This window comes from Tribolium castaneum, chromosome 2 (genome assembly GCF_031307605.1).
Source record: "Tribolium castaneum strain GA2 chromosome 2, icTriCast1.1, whole genome shotgun sequence".
NCBI classification, from domain to species: Eukaryota; Metazoa; Arthropoda; class Insecta; order Coleoptera; family Tenebrionidae; genus Tribolium; species Tribolium castaneum.
This window is the reverse complement of record NC_087395.1, coordinates 9,337,501-9,365,000: the sequence shown is the minus strand read 5'-3', so window position 1 is coordinate 9,365,000 and position 27,500 is coordinate 9,337,501.

Genomic DNA, 27,500 nt, shown 5'->3' with positions numbered 1-27,500 from the left:
AAAACTGCAAATTATGTATTACTTTGGATAAAAGCAATTTATCCTGATTACTCCTTTGCTTAGAATAGAGCAAACTTGTATAAAACTTAATGAAAACTTTAAATTTCGTCTCAAAGAAATAATTTACGTTATAGTTTTGACCAGAACTGTTAATTTCAAACGATTTTATGCCCCCAAACGAGAAAACTTTCACTAAACAAATGCCAAACGTCTTAGTTCGTTTTATAAAAGCGACTTATGTAACAGTTTAAACAAAAACAAATTATTTTCGCTGTTGTTGTGTTAAAATAATTTATTTCGAATGATTCAATGGAGCGAAACGAGTAAACTTTTATAGGACAGATGCAAAATACCATATTACCACATAAATCGTTATTTTAAAGCAAAGTATTAGCTTTTGCACTTGTTCAATTAAAGTTTGCTTACTTCGAAGTATGTAATCGTCCGAAATATTTTTTTTTGCCAAAACTATAACGTAATTTGTTCTTTTGAGCTTGAATATAGAGTTTTCATTACGTTTTATAGTAGTTTACTCTACTCTAAGCATAGAATCAAACAGAGTAATCCGCTTTTGTTAAAACTGATACATAATTTGCTCTTATTTTCGAGAATAAGACGTTTTCAATATGCTTGATAAAATTTTTCTTGTTTATAGCAAGGAATCGTTTAAAATAAGCTGTATTTGCTTAAACTGATACGTAATTCGATATTTATGCATGGATACGAAGTTTTCAGTTTCTTTGACGTGAAATTTCTTGTTGCAAAAGGAAATACTTTGCTTTAAAACAACGCTTTATATGGTAATATGTGGTTTTGCATCTGCCCCATAAAAGTTCATTAGTTTCGAATCATAAATTCGTTTGAAATAAACAGTGCTGGTCAAAACTATAATGTAAATTATTTCTTTGAGACGAAATTTAAAGTTTTCATTAAGTTTTATACAAGTTTACTCTATTCTAAGTAAAGGAGTAATCAGGATAAATTGCTTTTATCTAGAGCAATATATAATTTGCAGTTTTCAGCCAGAATAAGACGTTTTTAATCTTTTTAATGTAAGTTTTCGTGTTCAAGACAAAAGATCGTCTAAAATAAGCAGTTTTTGTCCAGACTGAAACGTAATTCGAATTTCTGTGCCTGAATAAGGGGTTTTCAGTTTCTTTGATGTAAGGTTTCTTGTTTGTAACAATGAATTAACAAAAATATTTGGTTTTTATCCAAACTGTGGCATGAATCAGCTTTAAGACTATAACGCAAATCTTTTGTTTTGTGCTAAAATAAGACGTTTTTAGTCAGTTTGATATAAGTTTTCTTGTTCAAAGCAAAATATTGTCGAAAATCAACCGTTTTTGTCTAAACTGATACAAAATTCGGTGGTTTGTGTCCGAATACAAAGTTTTCAGATTCTTTAATGTTAGGTTTGCTGCTTCTAACAAAGAATCAACGAAAATATTTTGTTTTAATACAAACTGCAATATAAAATGTCTTCATAGGACAAAACATGATGTTTGGCATCTGTTTAATAAAAATTTACTTGTTTGGAAGCATAGAATCATTTCAAATAAGCTATTCTCGTCGAAACTATAATGTAATTAGTATTTTGTTCTAGAATACAGCGTTTTTGTTAGATTTATTAACAATTTTGTCTATTTTAAGCAATGAAACGAATAGGATTAGCTGCCTTTATCTAAAGTGATACATAAATTGCTCTTTTATGCCAGATTAATACGTTTTTAGTCTGTTCGATGTAAGTTTTCTTGTTCAAAGCAAAAGATCGTCTAAAATAAGCCGTTTTTGTTTGAACTGATGAACAATTCAGACTGAGAGTCAACAAAAATAATTTATTTTAATCCAAACTGATACTTTTTGACTCTATAAAAGTCCTATAAGTGTCCGAGATACGCCGTTCTCGTCAAGTCTATAACGTAATTCGTTTTTTTGTGTCAGAATACGACGTTTTCTGTCTGTTTAATATAAGTTTTTAATAATAATAATAATAATAATAACAATAATAATAATAATAATAATAATAATAATAATAATAATAATAATAATAAAAATAATAATAATAATAATAATAAAAATAATAATAATAGTAGTAATAAAAGTAAGCTTAGTTTTCTAAGCAAAAATGAAGTTTATTTTGTGTTATATGAGCGTTTTCTCATTTCTATGCAAAATATCATGTGTGATCTGTGTTTTTAGGCAATCTAAGCCATTTTATAGTTTTTAGGCAAGAAATTGGCTAAAATTAATCACTCATTTTAAAACTGGTATAAAAACAATACTATACAAAAGTTATAATCGGTTTTTAATAATAATAATAATAATAATAATAATAATAATAATAATAATAATAATAATAATAATAATAATAATAATAATAATAATAAAAATAATAATACTAATAATAGTAATAATAATAATAATAATAAAAATAATAATAGTAATAAAAGTAAGCTTAGTTTTCTAAGCAAAAATGAAGCTTATTTTGTGTTATATGAGCGTTTTCTCATTTCTATGCAAGAAATCATCTGTGATCTGTGTTTTTAGGCAAGAAATTGTCTAAAATTAATAACTCATTTTAAAACTGGTATAAAAACATTTACAATACAAAAGTTAATAATAATAATAATAATAATAATAATAATAATAATAATAATAATAATAATAATAATAATAATAATAATAATAATAATAATAATAATAATAATAATAATAATAATAATAATAATAATAATAATGAATGAAGCTTATTTTGTGTGTTATATGAGCGTTTTCTCATTTCTATGCAAGAGATCATCTGTGATCTGTGTTGTTAGGCAAGAAATTGAATAAAATTAATAACTCATTTTAAAACTGGTATAAAAACATTTACTATACAAAAGTTAATAATAATAATAATAATAATAATAATAATAATAATAATAATAATAATAGTAATAAATAAAATAATAATAATAATAATAATAATAATAATAATAATAATAATAATAATGATAATACTTATAATAATGAATTTCTTTCTAAATTAAAGCTTAGTTTTTTTAAGCAAAAATGATGCTTATTTTGTGATATCTGAGCGTTTTCTCATTTCTCTGCAAGAGATCATCTGTGATCTGTGTTTTTAGGCAAGAAATTGTCTAAAACTAATAATTCATTTTAAAACTGTTATAAAAACATTTACTATACAAAAGTTATAATCGGTTATTAATAATAATAATATTAATAATAATAATTATAATAATAATAATTAATAATAATAATAATAATAATAATAATAATAATAATAATAATAATAATAATAATAATAATAAAAATAATAATAATAGTAGTAATAAAAGTAAGCTTAGTTTTCTAAGCAAAAATAAAGCTTATTTTGTGTTATATGAGCGTTTTCTCATTTCTATGCAAAAGATCATGTGTGATCAGTGTTTTTAGGCAATCTTAGCCATTTTATAGTTTTTAGGCAAGAAATTGGCTAAAATTAATCACTCATTTTAAAACTGGTATAAAAACAATACTATACAAAAGTTAAAATCGGTTTTTAATAATAATAATAATAATAATAATAATAATAATAATAATAATATAAATTATAATAATAATAATAATAATAATAATAATTATAATAATAATAATAATAATAATAATAACAATAATAATAATAATAATAATAATAACAATAATAATAATAAAAATAATAATAATAGTAATAAAAGTAAGCTTAGTTTTCTAAGCAAAAATGAAGCTTATTTTGTGTGTTATATGAGTGTTTTCTCATTTCTATGCAAGAAATCATCTGTGATCTGTGTTTTTAGGCAAGAAATTGTCTAAAATTAATAACTCATTTTAAAACTGGTATAAAATCATTTACTATACAAAAGTTAATAATAATAATAATAACAATAATAATAATAATAATAATAATAGTAATAGTAACAAAAGTAATAATAATAATAATAATACTTTTAATAAGGAAAAATGGAGCTTATTTTGTGTGTTACATGAGCGTTTTCTCATTTCTATGCAAAAGATAATGTGTGATGTGTGTTTTTAGGCAATCTAAACCATTTTATAGTTTTTAATATTTAACAAAAATTTGCTTTAAAATAAAATGTTTGAAAAACTGAAATTAAACTAAATTAATTGTGTCTAACACTTTAGTAGAGGAAAAAGGAGGAGACATAAAAGTCACTAAAATCTTCAGAGTCGTTTTTAAATGCTGCATTTTCGTCTTCCTCTCAAACATTGAAAACTGAATTACATTTTTGTTCAGTAACTGTAACAGTTTTTACTTGGGTTTTTTGCTTATATCTCGAAAACAATTACTCCTATCAATTTTTATCTTTCTTTCAAAATTAAAGCTGATAAAATTTCCTACAAAATAGTTATTTGCATTTTTCATGTAAGACTAACCATAAGCGAGATATAAGTTTAAAAATTATTAATATTTAAAAAAAAAGTGCTTTAACAGAAAATGTCTTGTGATTTAAAATACACTTAATTTATTGGGTCCAATACTTTATTAGAAGAAAAAGGAGGTGACTTAAAAGTCACAGAAGTCTTCAGAGTCGTTTTTAAATGCTGCATTTTCGTCTTCGTCTCAAACATTGAAAACTGAATTACATTTTTGTTCAGTAACAGTTACAGTTTTCTTATTGGTTTTTTGCTTATATCTCGAAAACAATTACTCCTATCAATTTTTATCTTTTTTTCAAAATTAAAGCTGATAAAATTTCCTACAAAATAGTTATTTGCATTTTTTTTGTAAGACCAACCATAAGCGAGTTATAGAGTTGGATATAAATAATCTTTAACAAAAATTTGCTTTAAAATATAATGTTTGAAAAACCGAAATTAAACTAAATTAATTGAGTCTAACACTTTAGTATAGGAAAAAGGAGAAGACATAAAAGTCACCAAAGACTTCAGAGTCGTTTTTAGTCGTCATATTAATAACAATAACATTAATAATAATAATAATGCTGCATTTTCGTCTTCGTCTCAAACATTGAAAACTGAATTACATTTTTGTTCAGTAACAGTTACAGTTTTCTTATTGGTTTCTTGCTTATATCTCGAAAACAGTTACTCCTATCAATTTTTATCTTTTTACTAAAATTAAAGCTGATAAAATTTCCTACAAAATAGTTATTTGTATTTTTCTTGTAGGACCAAGCATAAGCGAGTTATAGAGATAGATATAAATAATATTTAACAAAAATTTGCTTTAAAATAAAATGTTTGAAATACTGAAATTAAACTAAATTAATTGTGTCTAACACTTTAGTATAGGAAAAAGGAGAAGACATAAAAGTCACCAAAGTCTTCAGAGTCGTTTTTAGTCGTCATATTAATAACAATAACATTAATAATAATAATACTAATAGTACTAAATTTGCTTATATGCAAGCGCTTTATTAAGGTAACAGTTTTTTGGTTTCTTGCTTATATCTCGAAAACAGTTACTCCTATCAATTTTTATCTGTTTACTAAAATTAAAGCTGATAAAATTTCCTACAAAATAGTTATTTGCATTTTTTATGTAGGACTAACCATAAGCGAGATATAAGTTTGAAAATAATCAATATTTAAAAAAAAGTGCTTTAACAGAAAATGTCATGTGATTTAAAATACACTTAATTTATTGGGTCCAATACATTATTAGAAGAAAAAGGAGGTGACTTAAAAGTCACAGAAGTCTTCAGAGTCGTTTTTAAATGCTGCATTTTCGTCTTCGTCTCAAACAATGAAAACTGAATTACATTTTTGTTTAGTAACTGTAACAGTTTTCACTTTGGTTTTTTGCTTATATCTCGAAAACAATTATTCCTATCAATTTTTATCTTTCTTTCAAAATTAAAGCTGATAAAATTTCCTACAAAATAGTTATTTGCATTTTTCTTGTAGAACCAACCATAAGCGAGTTATAGAGTTGGATATAAATAATATTTAACAAAAACTTGCTTTAAAATAAAATGTTTGAAAAACTAAAAAATAAAATTTCCTACAAAATAGTAATTTGAATTTTTCATATAGGCCTAACCATAAGCGAGATATAAGTTTAAAAATAATTAATATTTAAAAAAAAAGTGCTTTAACAGAAAATGTCTTGTGATTTAAAATACACTTAATTTATTGGGTCCAATACTTTATTAGAAGAAAAAGGAGGTGACATAAAAGTCACCAAAGTCTTGAGAGTCGTTCTTAGTCGTCATATCAATAACAATAACATTAATAATAATAATAATAATAGTACTAAATTTGCTTATATGCAAGCGCTTTATTAAGGTAACAGTTTATTGGTTTCTTGCTTATATCTCGAAAACAGTTACTCCTATTAATTTTTATCTTTTTTTCAAAATTAAAGCTGATAAAATTTCCTACAAAATAGTTATTTGCATTTTTCTTGTAGGACCAACCATAAGCGAGTTATAGAGTTGGATATAAATAATATTTAACAAAAACTTGCTTTAAAATAAAATGTTTGAAAAACTAAAAAATAAAATTTCCTACAAAATAGTAATTTGCATTTTTCATGTAGGACTAACCATAAGCGAGATATAAGTTTAAAAATAATTAATATTTAAAAAAAAAGTGTTTTACAGAAAATGTCTTGTGATTTAAAATACACTTAATTTATTGGGTCTAATACTTTATTAGAAGAAAAAGGAGGTGACATAAAAGTCACCAAAGTCTTGAGAGTCGTTCTTAGTCGTCATATCAATAACAATAACATTAATAATAATAATATTAATAGTACTAAATTTGCTTATATGCAAGCGCTTAATTAAGGTAACAATTTCTTGCTTATATCTCGAAAACTTACATTTTTGTTCAGTAACTATAACAGTTTTTACTTTGGTTTTTTGCTTATATCTCGAAAACAATTACTCCTATCAATTTTTATCTTTTTTTCAAAAATAAAGCTGATAAAATTTCCTACAAAATAGTTATTTGCATTTTTTTTGTAAGACCAACCATAAGCGAGTTATAGAGTTGGATATAAATAATCTTTAACAAAAATTTGCTTTAAAATATAATGTTTGAAAAACCGAAATTAAACTAAATTAATTGAGTCTAACACTTTAGTATAGGAAAAAGGAGAAGACATAAAAGTCACCAAAGACTTCAGAGTCGTTTTTAGTCGTCATATTAATAACAATAACATTAATAATAATAATACTAATAGTACTAAATTTGCTTATATGCAAGCGCTTTATTAAGGTAACAGTTTTTTGGTTTCTTGCTTATATCTCGAAAACAGTTACTTCTATCAATTTTTATCTTTTTTTCAAAATTAAAGCTGATAACATTTCCTACAAAATAGTTATTTGCATTTTTTTGTAGGACCAACCATAAGCGAGTTATAGAGTTGGATATAAATGATCTTTAACAAAAATTTTCTTTAAAATAAAATGTTTGAAAAACTAAAATTAAACCAAATTAATTGTGTCTAACACTTTAGTAGAGGAAAAAGGAGAAGACATAAAGGTCACTAAAGTCTTCAGAGTCGTTTTTAGTCGTCATATTAATAACAATAACATTAATAATAATAATACTAATAGTACTAAATTTGCTTATATGCAAGCGCTTAATTAATGTAACAGTTTTTTGGTTTCTAGCTTATATCTCGAAAACAGTTACACCTATCAAATTTTGTCTTTCTTTCAAAATTAAAGCTGATAAAATTTCCAACAAAGTAATTATTTGCATTTTTCTTGTAGGACCAAGCATAAGCGAGTTATAGAGATGAATATAAATAATTTCTAACAAAAATTTGCTTTAAAATAAAATGTTTGAAAAACTGAAATTAAACTAAATTAATTGTGTCTAACACTTTAGTGGAGGAAAAAGGAGAAGACATAAAAGTCTTTAAAGGTTTCAGAATCGTCTTTAGTCGTCATATTAATAACAATAACATTAATAAACTAATAGTACTAAACTTGCTTATATGCAGACGCTGCATTAAGGTAATAGTTTTTTGGTTTCTTGCTTATATCTCGAAAACAGTTACTCCTATCAATTTTTAACTTTTCACCAAAATTAAAGATGATAAAATTTCCTGCAAAATAGTTATTTGCATTTTTCATGTAGAACAAACCATAAGCGAGATATAAGTTTGAAAATAATTAATAATTAAAAAAAAATGTGTTTTAACAGAAAATGTCTTGTTATTTAAAATACACTTAATTTATTGGGTCCAATACTTAATTAGAAGAAAAAGGAGGTGCAAATAACTATTTTGTTGGAAATTTTATTAGCTTTAATTGTGAAAGAAAGATAAAATTTGATAGGAGTAACTGTTTTCGAGATATAAGCAAAAAACCAATAAGAAAACTGTAACTGTTACTGAACAAAAATGTAATTCAGTTTTCAATGTTTGAGACGAAGACAAAAATGCAGCATTTAAAAACGACTCAGAAAACTTCAGTGACTTTTATGTCACCTCCTTTTTCTTCTAATAAAGTATTGGACCCAATAAATTAAGTGTATTATAAATCACAAGACATTTTCTGTTAAAACACTTTTTTTTAATTATTAATTACTTTCAAACTTATATCTCGCTTATGGTTAGTTCTACGTGAAAAATGCAAATAACTATTTTGTAGGAAATTTTATCACCTTTAATTTTGGTGAAAAAGTAAAAATTGATAGGAGTAACTGTTTTCGAGATATAAGCAAAAAACAAAAAAACTGTTACTTTAATTAAGCGCTTGCATATAAGCAAATTTAGTACTACTAGTATTGTTATTATAAATGTTATTGTTATTAATATGACGACTAAAGACAACTCTAAGACTTTAGTGACTTTTATGTCTCCTCCTTTTTCCTCTACTAAAGTGTTAGACACAATTAATTTAGTTTAATTTCAGTTTTTCAAACATTTTATTTTAAAGCAAATTTTTGTTAAATATTAAAAACTATAAAATGGCTTAGATTGCCTAAAAACACACATCACACATGATCTTTCGCATAGAAATGAGAAAACGCTCATGTAACACACAAAATAAGCTCCATTTTTCCTTATTAAAAGTATAATTATTATTATTACTTTTGTTACTATTACTATTATTATTATTATTATTTATATTGTTATTATTATTATTGTTATTATTATTATTATTAACTTTTGTATAGTAAATGTTTTTATACCAGTTTTAAAATGAGTTATTAATTTTAGACCATTTCTTGCCTAAAAACACAGATCACAGATGATTTCTTGCATACAAATGAGAAAACACTCATATAACACACAAAATAAGCTTCATTTTTGCTTAGAAAACTAAGCTTACTTTTATTACTATTATTATTATTTTTATTATTATTATTGTTATTATTATTATTATTATTATTATTATTATTATTATTATTATTATTATTATTATTATGATTATTATTATTATTATTATTATTATTATTAATATTATTAATATTATTATTATTATTATTATTATTATAATTATTATTATTAAAAACCGATTATAACTTTTGTATAGTATTGTTTTTATACCAGTTTTAAAATGAGTGATTAATTTTAGCCAATTTCTTGCCTAAAAACTATAAAATGGCTAAGATTGCCTAAAAACACTGATCACACATGATCTTTTGCATAGAAATGAGAAAACGCTCATATAACACAAAATAAGCTTCATTTTTGCTTAGAAAACTAAGCTTACTTTTATTACTACTATTATTATTATTATTATTATTATTATTATTATTATTATTATTATTATTATTATTATTATTATTATTATTATTATTATAATTATTATTATTATTAATATTATTATTAAAAACCGATTATAACTTTTGTATAGTAAATGTTTTTATACCAGTTTTAAAATGAGTTATTAGTTTTAGACAATTTCTTGCCTAAAAACACAGATCACAGATGATCTCTTGCATAGAAATGAGAAAACGCTCAGATAACACAAAATAAGCATCATTTTTGCTTAGAAAAACTAAGCTTTAATTTAGAAAGAAATTCATTATTATAAGTATTATTATCATTATTGTTATTATTATTATTATTATTATTATTATTATTATTATTATTATTATTATTATTATTATTATTATTATTACTATTATTATTATTATTTCATTTATTACTATTATTATTATTATTATTATTAACTTTTGTATAGTAAATGTTTTTATACCAGTTTTAAAATGAGTTATTAATTTTATTCAATTTCTTGCCTAAGAACACAGATCACAGATGATCTCTTGCATAGAAATGAGAAAACGCTCATATAACACACAAAATAAGCTTCATTTTTGCTTAGAAAATTAAGCTTACTTTTATTACTATTATTATTATTTTTATTATTATTATTAATATTATTATTATTATTATTATTATTATTATTATTAATATTATCATTATTATTATTATTATTATTATTATTACTATTATTATTATTATTATTATTATTATTATTATTAACTTTTGTATAGTAAATGTTTTTATACCAGTTTTAAAATGAGTTATTAATTTTAGACAATTTCTTGCCTAAAAACACAGATCACAGATGATTTCTTGCATAGAAATGAGAAAACACTCATATAACACACAAAATAAGCTTCATTTTTGCTTAGAAAACTAAGCTTACTTTTATTACTATTATTATTATTTTTATTATTATTATTATAATTATTGTTATTATTATTATTATTATTATTATTAAAAAGTTATATTAAACAGACAGAAAACGTCGTATTTTGACACAAAAAAACGAATTACGTTATAGACTTGACGAGAACGGCGTATCTCGGACTCTTATAGGACTCTTATAGGGTCAAAAAGTATCAGTTTGGATTAAAACAAATTATTTTTGTTGACTCTCTGGCATAAAAGAGCAATTTATGTATCACTTTAGATAAAGGCAGCTAATCCTATTCGTTTCATTGCTTAAAATAGACAAAATTGTTAATAAATCTAACAAAAACGCTGTATTGTAGCACAAAATACTAATTACATTATAGTTTCGACGAGAATAGCTTATTTGGAATGATTCTATGCTTCCAAACGAGTAAATTTTTATTAAACAGATGCCAAACATCATGTTTTGTCCTATGAAGACATTTTATATTGCAGTTTGTATTAAAACAAAATATTTTCGTTGATTCTTTGTTAGAAGCAGCAAACCTAACATTAAAGAATCTGAAAACTTTGTATTCGGACACAAAACACCGAATTTTGTATCAGTTTAGACAAAAACGGTTGATTTTCGACAATATTTTGCTTTGAACAAGAAAACTTATATCAAACTGACTAAAAACGTCTTATTTTAGCACAAAACAAAAGATTTGCGTTATAGTCTTAAAGCTGATTCATGCCACAGTTTAGATAAAAACTAAATATTTTTGTTAATTCATTGTTACAAACAAGAAACCTTACATCAAAGAAACTGAAAACCCCTTATTCAGGCACAGAAATTCGAATTACGTTTCAGTCTGGACAAAAACTGCTTATTTTAGACGATCTTTTGTCTTGAACACGAAAACTTACATTAAAAAGATTAAAAACGTCTTATTCTGGTTGAATACTGCAAATTATATATTACTTTAGATAAAAGCAATTTATCCTGATTACTCCTTTACTTAGAATAGAGTAAACTTGTATAAAACTTAATGAAAACTTTAAATTTCGTTTCAAAGAAATAATTTACGTTATAGTTTTGACCAGCACTGTTTATTTCAAACGAATTTATGATTCGAAACTAATGAACTTTTATGGGGCAGATGCAAAACCACATATTACCATATAAAGCGTTGTTTTAAAGCAAAGTATTACCTTTTGCAACAAGAAATTTCACGTCAAAGAAACTGAAAACTTCGTATCCATGCATAAATATCGAATTACGTATCAGTTTAAGCAAATACAGCTTATTTTAAACGATTCCTTGCTATAAACAAGAAAAATTTTATCAAGCATATTGAAAACGTCTTATTCTCGAAAATTAGAGCAAATTATGTATCAGTTTTAACAAAAGCGGATTACTCTGTTTGATTCTATGCTTAGAGTAGAGTAAACTAGTATAAAACGTAATGAAAACTCTATATTCAAGCTCAAAAGAACAAATTACGTTATAGTTTTGACAAAAAAAAATATTTCGGACGATTACTACTTCGAAGTAAGCAAACTTTAATTGAACAAGTGCAAAAGCTTTGCTTTAAAATAACGATTTATGTAGTAATATGGTATTTTGCATCTGTTCTATAAAAGTTTACTCGTTTTGCCCCATTGAATCATTCGAAATAAATTATTTTGACACAACAACAACGAAAATAATTTGTTTTTGTTTAAACTGTAACATAAGTCGCTTTTATAAAACGAACTAAGACGTTTGGCATCTGTTTAGTGAAAGTTTTCTCGTTTGGGGGCATAAAATCGTTTGAAATTAAAACTATAACGTAAATTATTTCTTTGTATCACTTTAAAGATTTGCGTTATAGTCTTGACGAGAACTGTTAATTTCAAACGATTCTATGGTTTGAAACCAGTATACTTTCACTGAACAGAGGCAAAACGTCTGATTTCGCCTTTAAAAAACGATTTATGTCACAGTTTGGATTAAAACCAATGATTTTCGTTTATTCATTGTTACAAACAAGAAACCTTACATCAAAGAAACTGAAAACCTCTTATTCAGGCCCAGAAAATCAAATTACGTTTCAGTCTAGACACAAATTGCTTATTTTAGACGACTCTTTCTTTTGAACACGAAAACTTACATTAAAAAGATTAAAAACGTCTTATTCTGGCTCAAAACTGCAAATTATGTATTACTTTGGATAAAAGCAGTTTATCCTGATTACTCCTTTGCTTAGAATAGAGCAAACTTGTATAAAACTTAATGAAAACTTTAAATTTCGTCTCAAAGAAATAATTTACGTTATAGTTTTGACCAGAACTGTTAATTTCAAACGATTTCATGCCCCCAAACAAGAAAACTTTCACTAAACAAATGCCAAACGTCTTAGTTCGTTTTATAAAAGCGACTTATGATACAGTTTAAACAAAAACAAATTATTTTCGTTGTTGTTGTGTCAAAATAATTTATTTCGAATGATTCAATGGAGCGAAACGAGTAAACTTTTATAGGACAGATGCAAAATACCATATTACCACATAAATCGTTATTTTAAAGCAAAGTATTAGCTTTTGCACTTGTTCAATTAAAGTTTGCTTACTTCAAAGTATGAAATCGTCCGAAATATTTTTTTTTTGCCAAAACTATAACGTAATTTGTTCTTTTGAGCTTGAATATAGAGTTTTCATTACGTTTTATAGTAGTTTACTCTACTCTAAGCATAGAATCAAACAGAGTAATCCGCTTTTGTTAAAACTGATACATAATTTGCTCTTATTTTCGAGAATAAGACGTTTTCAATATGCTTGATAAAATTTTTCTTGTTTATAGCAAGGAATCGTTTAAAATAAGCTGTATTTGCCTAAACAGATACGTAATTCGATATTTATGCATGGATACGAAGTTTTCAGTTTCTTTGACGTAAAATTTCTTTGCAAAAGGTAATACTTTGCTTTAAAACAACGCTTTATATGGTAATATGTGGTTTTGCATCTGCCCCATAAAAGTTCATTAGTTTCGAATCATAAATTCGTTTGAAATAAACAGTGCTGGTCAAAACTATAATGTAAATTATTTCTTTGAGACGAAATTTAAAGTTTTCATTAAGTTTTATACAAGTTTGCTCTATTCTAAGCAAAGGAGTAATCAGGATAAATTGCTTTTATCTAGAGTAATATATAATTTGCAGTTTTCAACCAGAATAAGACGTTTTTAATCTTTTTAATGTAAGTTTTCGTGTTCGAAACAAAGGATCGTCTAAAATAAGCAGTTTTTGTCCAGACTGAAACGTAATTCGAATTTCTGTGCCTGAATAAGGGGTTTTCAGTTTCTTTGATGTAAGGTTTCTTGTTTGTAACAATGAATTAACAAAAATATTTGGTTTTTATCCAAACTGTGGCATGAATCAGCTTTAAGACTATAACGCAAATCTTTTGTTTTGTGCTAAAATAAGACGTTTTTAGTCAGTTTGATATAAGTTTTCTTGTTGAAAGCAAAATATTGTCGAAAATCAACCGTTTTTGTCTAAACTGATACAAAATTCGGTGGTTTGTGTCCGAATACAAAGTTTTCAGATTCTTTAATGTTAGGTTTGCTGCTTCTAACAAAGAATCAACGAAAATATTTTGTTTTAATACAAACTGCAATATAAAATGTCTTTATAGGACAAAACATGATGTTTGGCATCTGTTTAATAAAAATTTACTCGTTTGGAAGCATAGAATCATTCCAAATAAGGTATTCTCGTCGAAACTATAATGTAATTAGTATTTTGTGCTAAAATACAGCGTTTTTGTTAGATTTTTTAACAATTTTGTCTATTTTAGGCAATGAAACGAAAAGGATTAGCTGCCTTTATCCAAAGTGATACATAAATTGCTCTTTTATGCCAGATTAATACGTTTTTAGTATATTCGATGTAAGTTTTCTTGTTCAAAGCAAAAGATCGTCTAAAATAAGCCGTTTTTGTTTGAACTGATGAACAATTCAGACTGAGAGTCAACAAAAATAATTTGTTTTAATCCAAACTGATACTTTTTGACCCTATAAGAGTCCTATAAGAGTCCGAGATACGCCGTTCTCGTCAAGTCTATAACGTAATTCGTTTTTATGTGTCAGAATACGACGTTTTCTGTCTGTTTAATATAAGTTTTTAATAATAATAATAATAATAATACTAACAATAACAATAATAATAATAATAATAATAATAATAATAATAATAAAAATAATAATAGTTATAAAAGTAAGCTTAGTTTTCTAAGCAAAAATGAAGCTTATTTTGTGTGTTATATGAGCGTTTTCTCATTTCTATGCAAGAAATCATCTGTGATGTGTTTTTAGGCAAGAAATTGTCTAAAATTAATAACTCATTTTAAAACTGGTATAAAAACATTTACTATACAAAAGTTAATAATAATAATAATAATAATAATATAAATAATAATAATAGTAATAATAATAATAATAATAATAATAATAATAATAATAGTAATAAAAGTAAGCTTAGTTTTCTAAGCAAAAATGAAGCTTATTTTGTGTGTTATATGAGCGTTTTCTCATTTCTATGCAAGAGATCATCTGTGATCTGTGTTTTTAGGCAAGAAATTGTCTAAAATTAATAACTCATTTTAAAACTGGTATAAAAACATTTACTATACAAAAGTTATAATCGGTTAATAATAATAATAATAATAATAATAATAATAATAATAATAGTAACAATAAAAATAATAGAAATAATAATAATAATAATAAAAATAATAATAATAGTAGTAATAAAAGTAAGCTAGGTTTTCTAAGCAAAAATGAAGTTTATTTTGTGTTATATGAGCGTTTTCTCATTTCTATGCAAAAGATAATGTGTGATCTGTGTTTTTAGACAATCTAAGCCATTTTATAGTTTTTAGGCAAGAAATTGGATAAAACTAATCACTCGTTTTAAAACTGATATAAAAACAATACTATACAAAAGTAATAATCGGTTTTTAATAATAATAATTATAATAATAATAATAATAATAATAATAATAATAATAATAATAATAATAATAATAATAATAATAATAATAATAATAACAATAATATTAATAAAAATAATAATAATAGTAATAAAAGTAAGCTTAGTTTTCTAAGCAAAAATGAAGCTTATTTTGTGTGTTATATGAGTGTTTTCTCATTTCTATGCAAGAAATCATCTGTGATCTGTGTTTTTAGGCAAGAAATTGTCTAAAATTAATAACTCATTTTAAAACTGGTATAAAAACATTTACTATACAAAAGTTAATAATAATAATAATAATAATAATAATAATAATAATAATAATAATAATAATAATAATATTAATAATAATAATAATAATAATAATAATAATAATAATAATAATAATAATAATAATAATAATAATAGTAATAGTAACAAAAGTAATAATAATAATAATACTTTTAATAAGGAAAAATGGAGCTTATTTTGTGTGTTACATGGGCGTTTTCTCATTTCTATGCAAAAGATCATGTGTGATGTGTGTTTTTAGGCAATCTAAGCCATTTTATAGTTTTTAATATTTAACAAAAATTAGCTTTAAAATAAAATGTTTGAAAAACTGAAATTAAACTAAATTAATTGAGTCTAACACTTTAGTAGAGGAAAAAGGAGGAGACATAAAAGTCACAAAAGTCTTAGAGTTGTCTTTAGTCGTCATAATAATAACAATAACATTTATAATAGCAATACTAGTAGTACTAAATTTGCTTATATGCAAGCGCTTAATTAAGGTAACAGTGTTTTTGTTTTTTGCTTATATCTCGAAAACAGTTACTCCAATCAATTTTTACTTTTTCACCAAAATTAAAGGTGATAAAATTTCCTACAAAATAGTTATTTGCATTTTTCATGTAGAACTAACCATAAGCGAGATATAAGTTAAATAATTAATAATTGAAAAAAAGTGTTTTAACAGAGAATGTCTTGTGATTTAAAATACACTTAATTTATTGGGTCCAATACTTTATTAGAAGAAAAAAAGGTGACATAAAAGTCACTGAAGTCTTCAGAGTCGTTTTTAAATGCTGCATTTTCGTCTCAAGTTTTTAGTCGTCAAATTAATAACAATAACATTAATAATAATAATACTAATATTACTAAATTTGCTTATATGCAAGCGCTTAATTAAGGTAACAGTTTCTTGCTTATATCTCGAAAACAGTTACTCTTATCAATTTTTATTTTTTTACTAAAATTAAAGCTGATAAAATTTCCTACAAAATAGTTATTTGCATTTTTCATGTAGGACTAACCATAAGCGAGATATAAGTTTGAAAATAATCAATATTTAAAAAAAAAGTGCTTTAACAGAAAATGTCTTGTGATTTAAAATACACTTAATTTATTGGGTCCAATACTTTATTAGAAAAAAAAGGAGGTGACTTAAAAGTCACTGAAGTCTTCAGAGTCGTTTTTAAATGCTGCATTTTCGTCTTCGTCTCAAACATTGAAAACTGAATTACATTTTTGTTTAGTAACTGTTACAGTTTTCACTTTGGTTTTTTGCTTATATCTCGAAAACAGTTACTCCTATAAATTTTTATCTTTCCTTCAAAATTAAAGCTGATAAAATTTTCTACAAAATAGTTTTTATCATTTTTTTTGTAGGACCAACCATAAGCGAGTTATAGAGTTGGATATAAATAATCTTTAACAAAAATTTGCTTTAAAATAAAATGTTTGAAAAACCGAAATTAAACTAAATTAATTGGGTCTAACACTTTAGTAGAGAAAAAAGGAGGAGACGTAAAAGTCACCAAAGTCTTCAGAGTCGTTTTTAATCGTCATATTAATAACAATAACATTAAAAATAATAATACTAATAATACTAAATTTGCTTATATGCAAACGCTTAATTAAGGTAACAGTTTTTTGGTTTCTTGATTATATCTCGAAAACAGTTACTCCTATCAATTTTTATCTTTTTACTAAAATTAAAGCTGATAAAATTTCCTACAAAATAGTTATTTGCATTTTTCATGTAGGACTAACCATAAGCGAGATAGAAGTTTGAAAATAATTAATATTTAAAAAAAAAGTGCTTTAACAGAAAATGTCTTGTGATTTAAAATACACTTAATTTATTGGGACCAATACTCTATTAGAAGAAAAAGGAGGTGACATAAAAGTCACTGAAGTCTTCAGAGTCGTTTTTAAATGCTGCATTTTCGTCTTCGTCTCAAACATTGAAAACTGAATTACATTTTTGTTCAGTAACTGTAACAGTTTTCACTTTGGTTTTTTGCTTATATCTCAAAAACAATTACTCCTATCAATTTTTATCTTTCTTTCAAAATTAAAGCTGATAAAATTTCCTACAAAATAGTTATTTGCATTTCTTTTGTAAGACCAACCATAAGCGAGTTATAGAGTTGGATATAAATAATCTTTAACAAAAATTTGCTTTAAAATAAAATGTTTGAAAAACCGAAATTAAACTAAATTAATTGGGTCTAACACTTTAGTATAGGAAAAACGAGAAGACATAAAAGTCACTAAATGTTTCAGAGTCGTCTTTAGTCGTCATATTAATAACAATAACATTAATAATAATAATACTAATAGTACTAAATTTGCTTATATGCAAGCGCTTTATTAAGGTAACAGTTTTTTGGTTTCTTGCTTATATCTCCTATCAATTTTTACCTTTTTTTCAAAATTAAAACTGATAAAATTTCCTACAAAACAGTTATTTCCATTTTTTTGTAGGACCAACCATAAGCGAGTTATAGAGTTGGATATAAATAATCTTTAACAAAAATTTGCTTTAAAATAAAATGTTTGAAAAACCGATATTAAACTAAATTAATTGGGTCTAACACTTTAGTAGAGGAAAAAGGAGAAGACATAAAAATCACCAAAGTCTTCAGAGTTGTATTTAGTACTAAATTTGCTTATATGCAAGCGCTTTATTAAGGTAACAGTTTTTTGGTTTCTTGCTTATATCTCGAAAACAGTTACTCCTATCAATTTTTATTTTTTTACTAAAATTAAAGCTGATAAAATTTCCTACAAAATAGTAATTTGCATTTTTCATGTAGGACTAACCATAAGCGAGATATAAGTTTGAAAATAATTAATATTTAAAAAAAAAGTGTTTTAACAGAAAATGTCTTGTGATTTAAAATACACTTAATTTAATGGGTCCAATACTTTATTAGAAGAAAAAGGATGTGACATAAAAGTCACTGAAGTCTTCAGAGTCGATTTTAAATGCTGCATTTTCGTCTTTGTCTCAAACATTGAAAACTGAATTACATTTTTGTTTAGTAACAGTTACAGTTTTCTTATTGGTTTTTTGCTTATATCTCGAAAACAGTTACTCCTATCAATTTTTATCTTTTTTTCAAAATCAAAGCTGATAAAGTTTCCTACAAAATAGTTATTGGCATTTTTTTTGTAGGACTAACCATAAGCGAGTTATAGAGTTGGATATAAATAATCTTTAACAAAAATTTGCTTTAAAATAAAATGTTTGAAAAACCGAAATTAAACTAAATTAATTAAAACTAACACTTTAGTTGAGGAAAAAGGAGAAGACATAAAAGTCACCAAAGTCTTGAGAGTCGTTTTTAGTCGTCATATTAATAACAATAACATTAATAATAATAATACTAATAGTACTAAATTTGCTTATATGCAAGCGCTTTATTAAGGTAACAGTTTTTTGGTTTCTTGCTTATATCTCGAAAACAGTTACTCCTATCAATTTTTATCTTTTTACTAAAATTAAAGCTGATAAAATTTCCTACAAAATAGTTATTTGTATTTTTCTTGTAGGACCAAGCATAAGCGAGTTATAGAGATAGATATAAATGATATTTAACAAAAATTTGCTTTAAAATAAAATGTTTGAAATACTGAAATTAAACTAAATTAATTGTGTCTAACACTTTAGTATAGGAAAAAGGAGAAGACATAAAAGTCACCAAAGTCTTCAGAGTCGTTTTTAGTCGTCATATTAATAACAATAACATTAATAATAATAATACTAATAGTACTAAATTTGCTTATATGCAAGCGCTTTATTAAGGTAACAGTTTTTTGGTTTCTTGCTTATATCTCGAAAACAGTTACTCCTATCAATTTTTATCTGTTTACTAAAACTAAAGCTGATAAAATTTCCTACAAAATAGTTATTTGCATTTTTCATGTAAGACTAACCACAAGCGAGATGTAAGTTTGAAAATAATCAATATTTAAAAAAAAAGTGCTTTAACAGAAAATGTCTTGTGATTTGAAATACACTTAATTTATTGGGTCCAATACATTATTAGAAGAAAAAGGAGGTGACTTAAAAGTCACAGAAGTTTTCAGAGTCGTTTTTAAATGCTGCATTTTCGTCTTCGTCTCAAACATTGAAAACTGAATTACATTTTTGTTTAGTAACTGTAACAGTTTTCACTTTGGTTTTTTGCTTATATCTCGAAAACAATTATTCCTATCAATTTTTATCTTTCTTTCAAAATTAAAGCTGATAAAATTTCCTACAAAATAGTTATTTGCATTTTTCTTGTAGGACCAACCATAAGCGAGTTATAGAGTTGGATATAAATAATATTTAACAAAAACTTGCTTTAAAATAAAATGTTTGAAAAACTAAAAAATAAAATTTCCTACAAAATAGTAATTTGCATTTTTCATATAGGACTAACCATAAGCGAGATATAAGTTTAAAAATAATTAATATTTAAAAAAAAAGTGCTTTAACAAAAAATGTCTTGTGATTTAAAATACACTTAATTTATTGGGTCCAATACTTTATTAGAAGAAAAAGGAGGTGACTTAAATGTCACTGAAGTCTTCAGAGTCGTTTTTAAATGCTGCGTTTTCGTCTTCGTCTCAAACATTGAAAACTGAATTACATTTTTGTTCAGTAACAGTTACAGTTTTCTTATTGGTTTTTTGCTTATATCTCGAAAACAGTTACTCCTAACAATTTTTATCTTTCTTTCAAAATTAAAGCTGATAAAATTTCCTACAAAATAGTTATGTGCATTTTTCTTGTAGGACCAACCATAAGCGAGTTATAGAGTTGGGTATAAATAATATTTAACAAAAACTTGCTTTAAAATAAAATGTTTGAAAAACTAAAATTAAACTAAATTAATTGTGTCTAACACTTTAGTAGAGGAAAAAGGAGAAGAGATAAAGGTCACTAAAGGTTTCAGAGTCGTCTTTATTCGTCATATTAATAACAATAACATTAATAATAATACTAATAGTACTAAATTTGCTTACATGCAAACGCTTAATTAAGGTAACAGTTTTTTGGTTTCTTGCTTATATCTGGAAAACAGTTACTTATATCAATTTTTATCTTTTTACTAAAATTAAAGCTGATAAAATTTTCTACAAAATAGTTATTTGCATTTTTCATGTAAGACTAAGCATAAGCGAGATATAAGTTTAAAAATGATTAATATTTAAAAAAAAAGTGCTTTAACAGAAAATGTCTTGTGATTTAAAATACACTTAATTTATTGGGTCCAATACTATATTAGAAGAAAAAGGAGGTGACATAAAAGTCGCTGAAGTCTTCAGAGTCGTTTTTAAATGCTGCATTTTCGTCTTCGTCTCAAACATTGAAAACTGAATTACATTTTTGTTCAGTAACTGTAACAGTTTTTACTTTGGTTTTTTGCTTATATCTCGAAAACAATTACTCCTATCAATTTTTATCTTTCTTTCAAAATTAAAGCTGATAAAATTTCCTACAAAATAGTTATTTGCATTTCTTTTGTAAGACCAACCATAAGCGAGTTATAGAGTTGGATATAAATAATCTTTAACAAAAATTTGCTTTAAAATATAATGTTTGAAAAACCGAAATTAAACTAAATTAATTGAGTCTAACACTTTAGTATAGGAAAAAGGAGAAGACATAAAAGTCACCAAAGACTTCAGAGTCGTTTTTAGTCGTCATATTAATAACAATAACATTAATAATAATAATAATGCTGCATTTTCGTCTTCGTCTCAAACATTGGAAACTGAATTACATTTTTGTTCAGTAACAGTTACAGTTTTCTTATTGGTTTCTTGCTTATATCTCGAAAACAGTTACTACTATCAATTTTTATCTTTTTTTCAAAATTAAAGCTGATAACATTTCCTACAAAATAGTTATTTGCATTTTTTTGTAGGACCAACCATAAGCGAGTTATAGAGTTGGATATAATCTTTAACAAAAATTTTCTTTAAAATAAAATGTTTGAAAAACTAAAATTAAACCAAATTAATTGTGTCTAACACTTTAGTAGAGGAAAAAGGAGAAGACATAAAGGTCACTAAAGTCTTCAGAGTCGTTTTTAGTCGTCATATTAATAACAATAACATTAATAATAATAATACTAATAGTACTAAATTTGCTTATATGCAAGCGCTTAATTAATGTAACAGTTTTTTGGTTTCTAGCTTATATCTCGAAAACAGTTACACCTATCAAATTTTATCTTTCTTTCAAAATTAAAGCTGATAAAATTTCCAACAAAGTAATTATTTGCATTTTTCTTGCAGGACCAAGCATAAGCGAGTTATAGAGATGAATATAAATAATATCTAACAAAAATTTGCTTTAAAATAAAATGTTTGAATAACTGAAATTAAACTAAATTAATTGTGTCTAACACTTTAGTGGAGAAAAAAGGAGAAGACATAAAAGTCTTTAAAGGTTTCAGAATCGTCTTTAGTCGTCATAATAATAACAATAACATTAATAAACTAATAGTACTAAATTTGCTTATATGCAAACGCTGCATTAAGGTAATAGTTTTTTGGTTTCTTGCTTATATCTCGAAAACAGTTACTCCTATCAATTTTTAACTTTTCACCAAAATTAAAGATGATAAAATTTCCTGCAAAATAGTTATTTGCATTTTTCATGTAGAACAAACCATAAGCGAGATATAAGTTTGAAAATAATTAATAATTAAAAAAAAAATGTGTTTTAACAGAAAATGTCTTGTGATTTAAAATACACTTAATTTATTGGGTCCAATATTTAATTAGAAGAAAAAGGAGGTGCAAATAACTATTTTGTTGGAAATTTTATTAGCTTTAATTGTGAAAGAAAGATAAAATTTCAATGTTTGAGACGAAGACAAAAATGCAGCATTTAAAAACGACTCTGAAAACTTCAGTGACTTTTATGTCACCTCCTTTTTCTTCTAATAAAGTATTGGACCCAATAAAGTAAGTGTATTATAAATCACAGGACATTTTCTGTTAAAACACTTTTTTTTAATTATTAATTACTTTCAAACTTATATCTCGCTTATGCTTAGTTCTACATGAAAAATGCAAATAACTATTTTGTAGGAAATTTTATCACCTTTAATTTTGGTGAAAAAGTAAAAATTGATAGGAGTAATTGTTTTCGAGATATAAGCAAAAAACGAAAAAACTGTTACTTTAATTAAGCGCTTGCATATAAGCAAATTTAGTACTACTAGTATTGTTATTATAAATGTTATTGTTATTAATATGACGACTAAAGACAACTCTAAGACTTTAGTGACTTTTATGTCTCCTCCTTTTTCCTCTACTAAAGTGTTAGACACAATTAATTTAGTTTAATTTCAGTTTTTCAAACATTTTATTTTAAAGCAAATTTTTGTTAAATATTAAAAACTATAAAATGGCTTAGATTGCCTAAAAACACACATCACACATGATCTTTTGCATAGAAATGAGAAAACGCTCAGATAACACAAAATAAGCATCATTTTTGCTTAGAAAAACTAAGCTTTAATTTAGAAAGAAATTTATTATTATAAGTATTATTATCATTATTATTATTATTATTATTATTATTATTATTATTATTATTATTATTTCTTTTATTACTATTATTATTATTATTATTATTATTATTATTATTATTATTATTATTATTATTAACTTTTGTATAGTAAATGTTTTTATACCAGTTTTAAAATGAGTTATTAATTTTAGACAATTTCTTTCCTAAAAACACTCATATAACACACAAAATAAGCTTCATTTTTGCTTAGAAAACTAAGCTTACTTTTATTACTATTATTATTATTTTAATTATTATTATTATTATTATTGTTATTATTATTATTATTATTATTATTATTATTATTATTATTGTTATTATTACTATTATTATTATTATTATTGTTATTATTATTATTATTATTATTATTATTATTATTATTATTATTAAAAACCGATTATAACTTTTGTATAGTATTGTTTTTATACCATTTTTAAAATGAGTGATTAATTTTAGCCAATTTCTTGCCTAAAAACTATAAAATGGATTAGATTGCCTAAAAACACAGATCACACATGATATTTTGCATAGAAATGAGAAAACGCTCATATAACACAAAATAAACTTCATTTTTGCTTAGAAAACTAAGCTTACTTTTATTACTACTATTATTATTATTTTTAATATTATTATTATTACTATTATTAGTTTTATTATTTTTATTATTATTATTATTATTATTATTATTATTATCATTGTTATTATTATTATTATTAAAAACTTATATTAAACAGACAGAAAACGTCGTATTCTGACACAAAAAAACGAATTACGTTATAGACTTGACGAGAACGGCGTATCTCGGACTCTTATAGGACTCTTAAAGGGTCAAAAAGTATCAGTTTGGATTAACATAAATTATTTTTGTTGACTCTCAGTCTGAATTGTTCATCAGTTCAAACAAAAACGGCTTATTTTAGACGATCTTTTGCTTTGAACAAGAAAGCTTACATCGAACAGACTAAAAACGTATTAATCTGGCATAAAAGAGCAATTTATGTATCACTTTAGATAAAGGCAGCTAATCCTATTCGTTTCATTGCTTAAAATAGACAAAATTGTTAATAAATCTAACAAAAACGCTGTATTCTAGCACAAAATACTAATTACATTATAGTATCGACGAGAATAGCTTATTTGGAATGATTCTATGCTTCCAAACGAGTAAATTTTTATTAAACAGATGCCAAACATCATGTTTTGTCCTATAAAGACATTTTATATTGCAGTTTGTATTAAAACAAAATATTTTCGTTGATTCTTTGTTAGAAGCAGCAAACCTAACATTAAAGAATCTGAAAACTTTGTATTCGGACACAAACCACCGAATTTTGTATCAGTTTAGACAAAAACGGTTGATTTTCGACAATATTTTGCTTTGAACAAGAAAATTTATATCAAACTGACTAAAAACGTCTTATTTTAGCACAAAACAAAAGATTTGCGTTATAGTCTTGAAGCTGATTCATGACACAGTTTGGATAAAAACCAATTATTTTTGTTAATTCATTGTTACAAACAAGAAACCTTACATCAAAGAAACTGAAAACCCCTTATTCAGGCACAGAAATTCGAATTACGTTTCAGTCTGGACAAAAGCTGCTTATTTTAGACGATCCTTTGTTTTGAACACGAAAACTTACATTAAAAAGATTAAAAACGTCTTATTCTGGCTGAAAACTGCAAATTATATATTACTCTAGATAAAAGCAATTTATCCTGATTACTCCTTTACTTAGAATAGAGTAAACTTGTATAAAACTTAATGAAAACTTTAAATTTAGTCTCAAAGAAATAATTTACGTTATAGTTTTGACCAGCACTGTTTATTTCAAACGAATTTATGATTCGAAACTAATGAACTTTTATGGGGCAGATGCAAAACCACATATTACCATATAAAGCGTTGTTTTAAAGCAAAGTATTACCTTTTGCAACAAGAAATTTCACGTCAAAGAAACTGAAAACTTCGTATCCATGCATAAATATCGAATTACGTATCAGTTTAGGCAAATACAGCTTATTTTAAACGATTCATTGCTATAAACAAGAAAAATTTTATCAAGCATATTGAAAACGTCTTATTCTCGAAAATAAGAGCAAATTATGTATCAGTTTTGACAAAAGCGGATTACTCTGTTTGATTCTATGCTTAGAGTAGAGTAAACTACTATAAAACGTAATGAAAACTCTATATTCAAGCTCAAAAGAACAAATTACGTTATAGTTTTGGCAAAAAAAAAATATTTCGGACGATTACATACTTCGAAGTAAGCAAACTTTAATTGAACAAGTGCAAAAGCTAATACTTTGCTTTAAAATAACGATTTATATGGTAATATGGTATTTTGCATCTGTCCTATAAAAGTTTACTCGTTTCGCTCCATTGAATCATTCGAAAGAAATTATTTTGACACAACAACAACGAAAATAATTTGTTTTTGTTTAAACTGTAACATAAATCGCTTTTATAAAACGAACTAAGACGTTTGGCATCTGTTTATTGAAAGTTTTCTCGTTTGGGGGCATAAAATCGTTTGAACACAATTGCTTATTTTAGACGATTCTTTCTTTTGAACACGAAAACTTACATTAAAAAGATTAAAAACGTCTTATTCTGGCTCAAAACTGCAAATTATGTATTACTTTGGATAAAAGCAGTTTATCCTGATTACTCCTTTGCTTAGAATAGAGCAAACTTGTATAAAACTTAATGAAAACTTTAAATTTCGTCTCAAAGAAATAATTTACGTTATAGTTTTGACCAGAACTGTTAATTTCAAACGATTTTATGCCCCCAAACGAGAAAACTTTCACTAAACAAATGCCAAACGTCTTAGTTCGTTTTATAAAAGCGACTTATGTAACAGTTTAAACAAAAACAAATTATTTTCGCTGTTGTTGTGTTAAAATAATTTATTTCGAATGATTCAATGGAGCGAAACGAGTAAACTTTTATAGGACAGATGCAAAATACCATATTACCACATAAATCGTTATTTTAAAGCAAAGTATTAGCTTTTGCACTTGTTCAATTAAAGTTTGCTTACTTCGAAGTATGTAATCGTCCGAAATATTTTTTTTTGCCAAAACTATAACGTAATTTGTTCTTTTGAGCTTGAATATAGAGTTTTCATTACGTTTTATAGTAGTTTACTCTACTCTAAGCATATAATCAAACAGAGTAATCCGCTTTTGTTAAAACTGATACATAATTTGCTCTTATTTTCGAGAATAAGACGTTTTCAATATGCTTGTTAAAATTTTTCTTGTTTATAGCAAGGAATCGTTTAAAATAAGCTGTATTTGCTTAAACTGATACGTAATTCGATATTTATGCATGGATACGAAGTTTTCAGTTTCTTTGACGTGAAATTTCTTGTTGCAAAAGGAAATACTTTGCTTTAAAACAACGCTTTATATGGTAATATGTGGTTTTGCATCTGCCCCATAAAAGTTCATTAGTTTCGAATGATAAATTCGTTTGAAATAAACAGTGCTGGTCAAAACTATAATGTAAATTATTTCTTTGAGACGAAATTTAAAGTTTTCATTAAGTTTTATACAAGTTTACTCTATTCTAAGTAAAGGAGTAATCAGGATAAATTGCTTTTATCTAGAGCAATATATAATTTGCAGTTTTCAGCCAGAATAAGACGTTTTTAATCTTTTTAATGTAAGTTTTCGTGTTCAAGACAAAATATCGTCTAAAATAAGCAGTTTTTGTCCAGACTGAAACGTAATTCGAATTTCTGTGCCTGAATAAGGGGTTTTCAGTTTCTTTGATGTAAGGTTTCTTGTTTGTAACAATGAATTAACAAAAATATTTGGTTTTTATCCAAACTGTGGCATGAATCAGCTTTAAGACTATAACGCAAATCTTTTGTTTTGTGCTAAAATAAGACGTTTTTAGTCAGTTTGATATAAGTTTTCTTGTTCAAAGCAAAATATTGTCGAAAATCAACCGTTTTTGTCTAAACTGATACAAAATTCGGTGGTTTGTGTCCGAATACAAAGTTTTCAGATTCTTTAATGTTAGGTTTGCTGC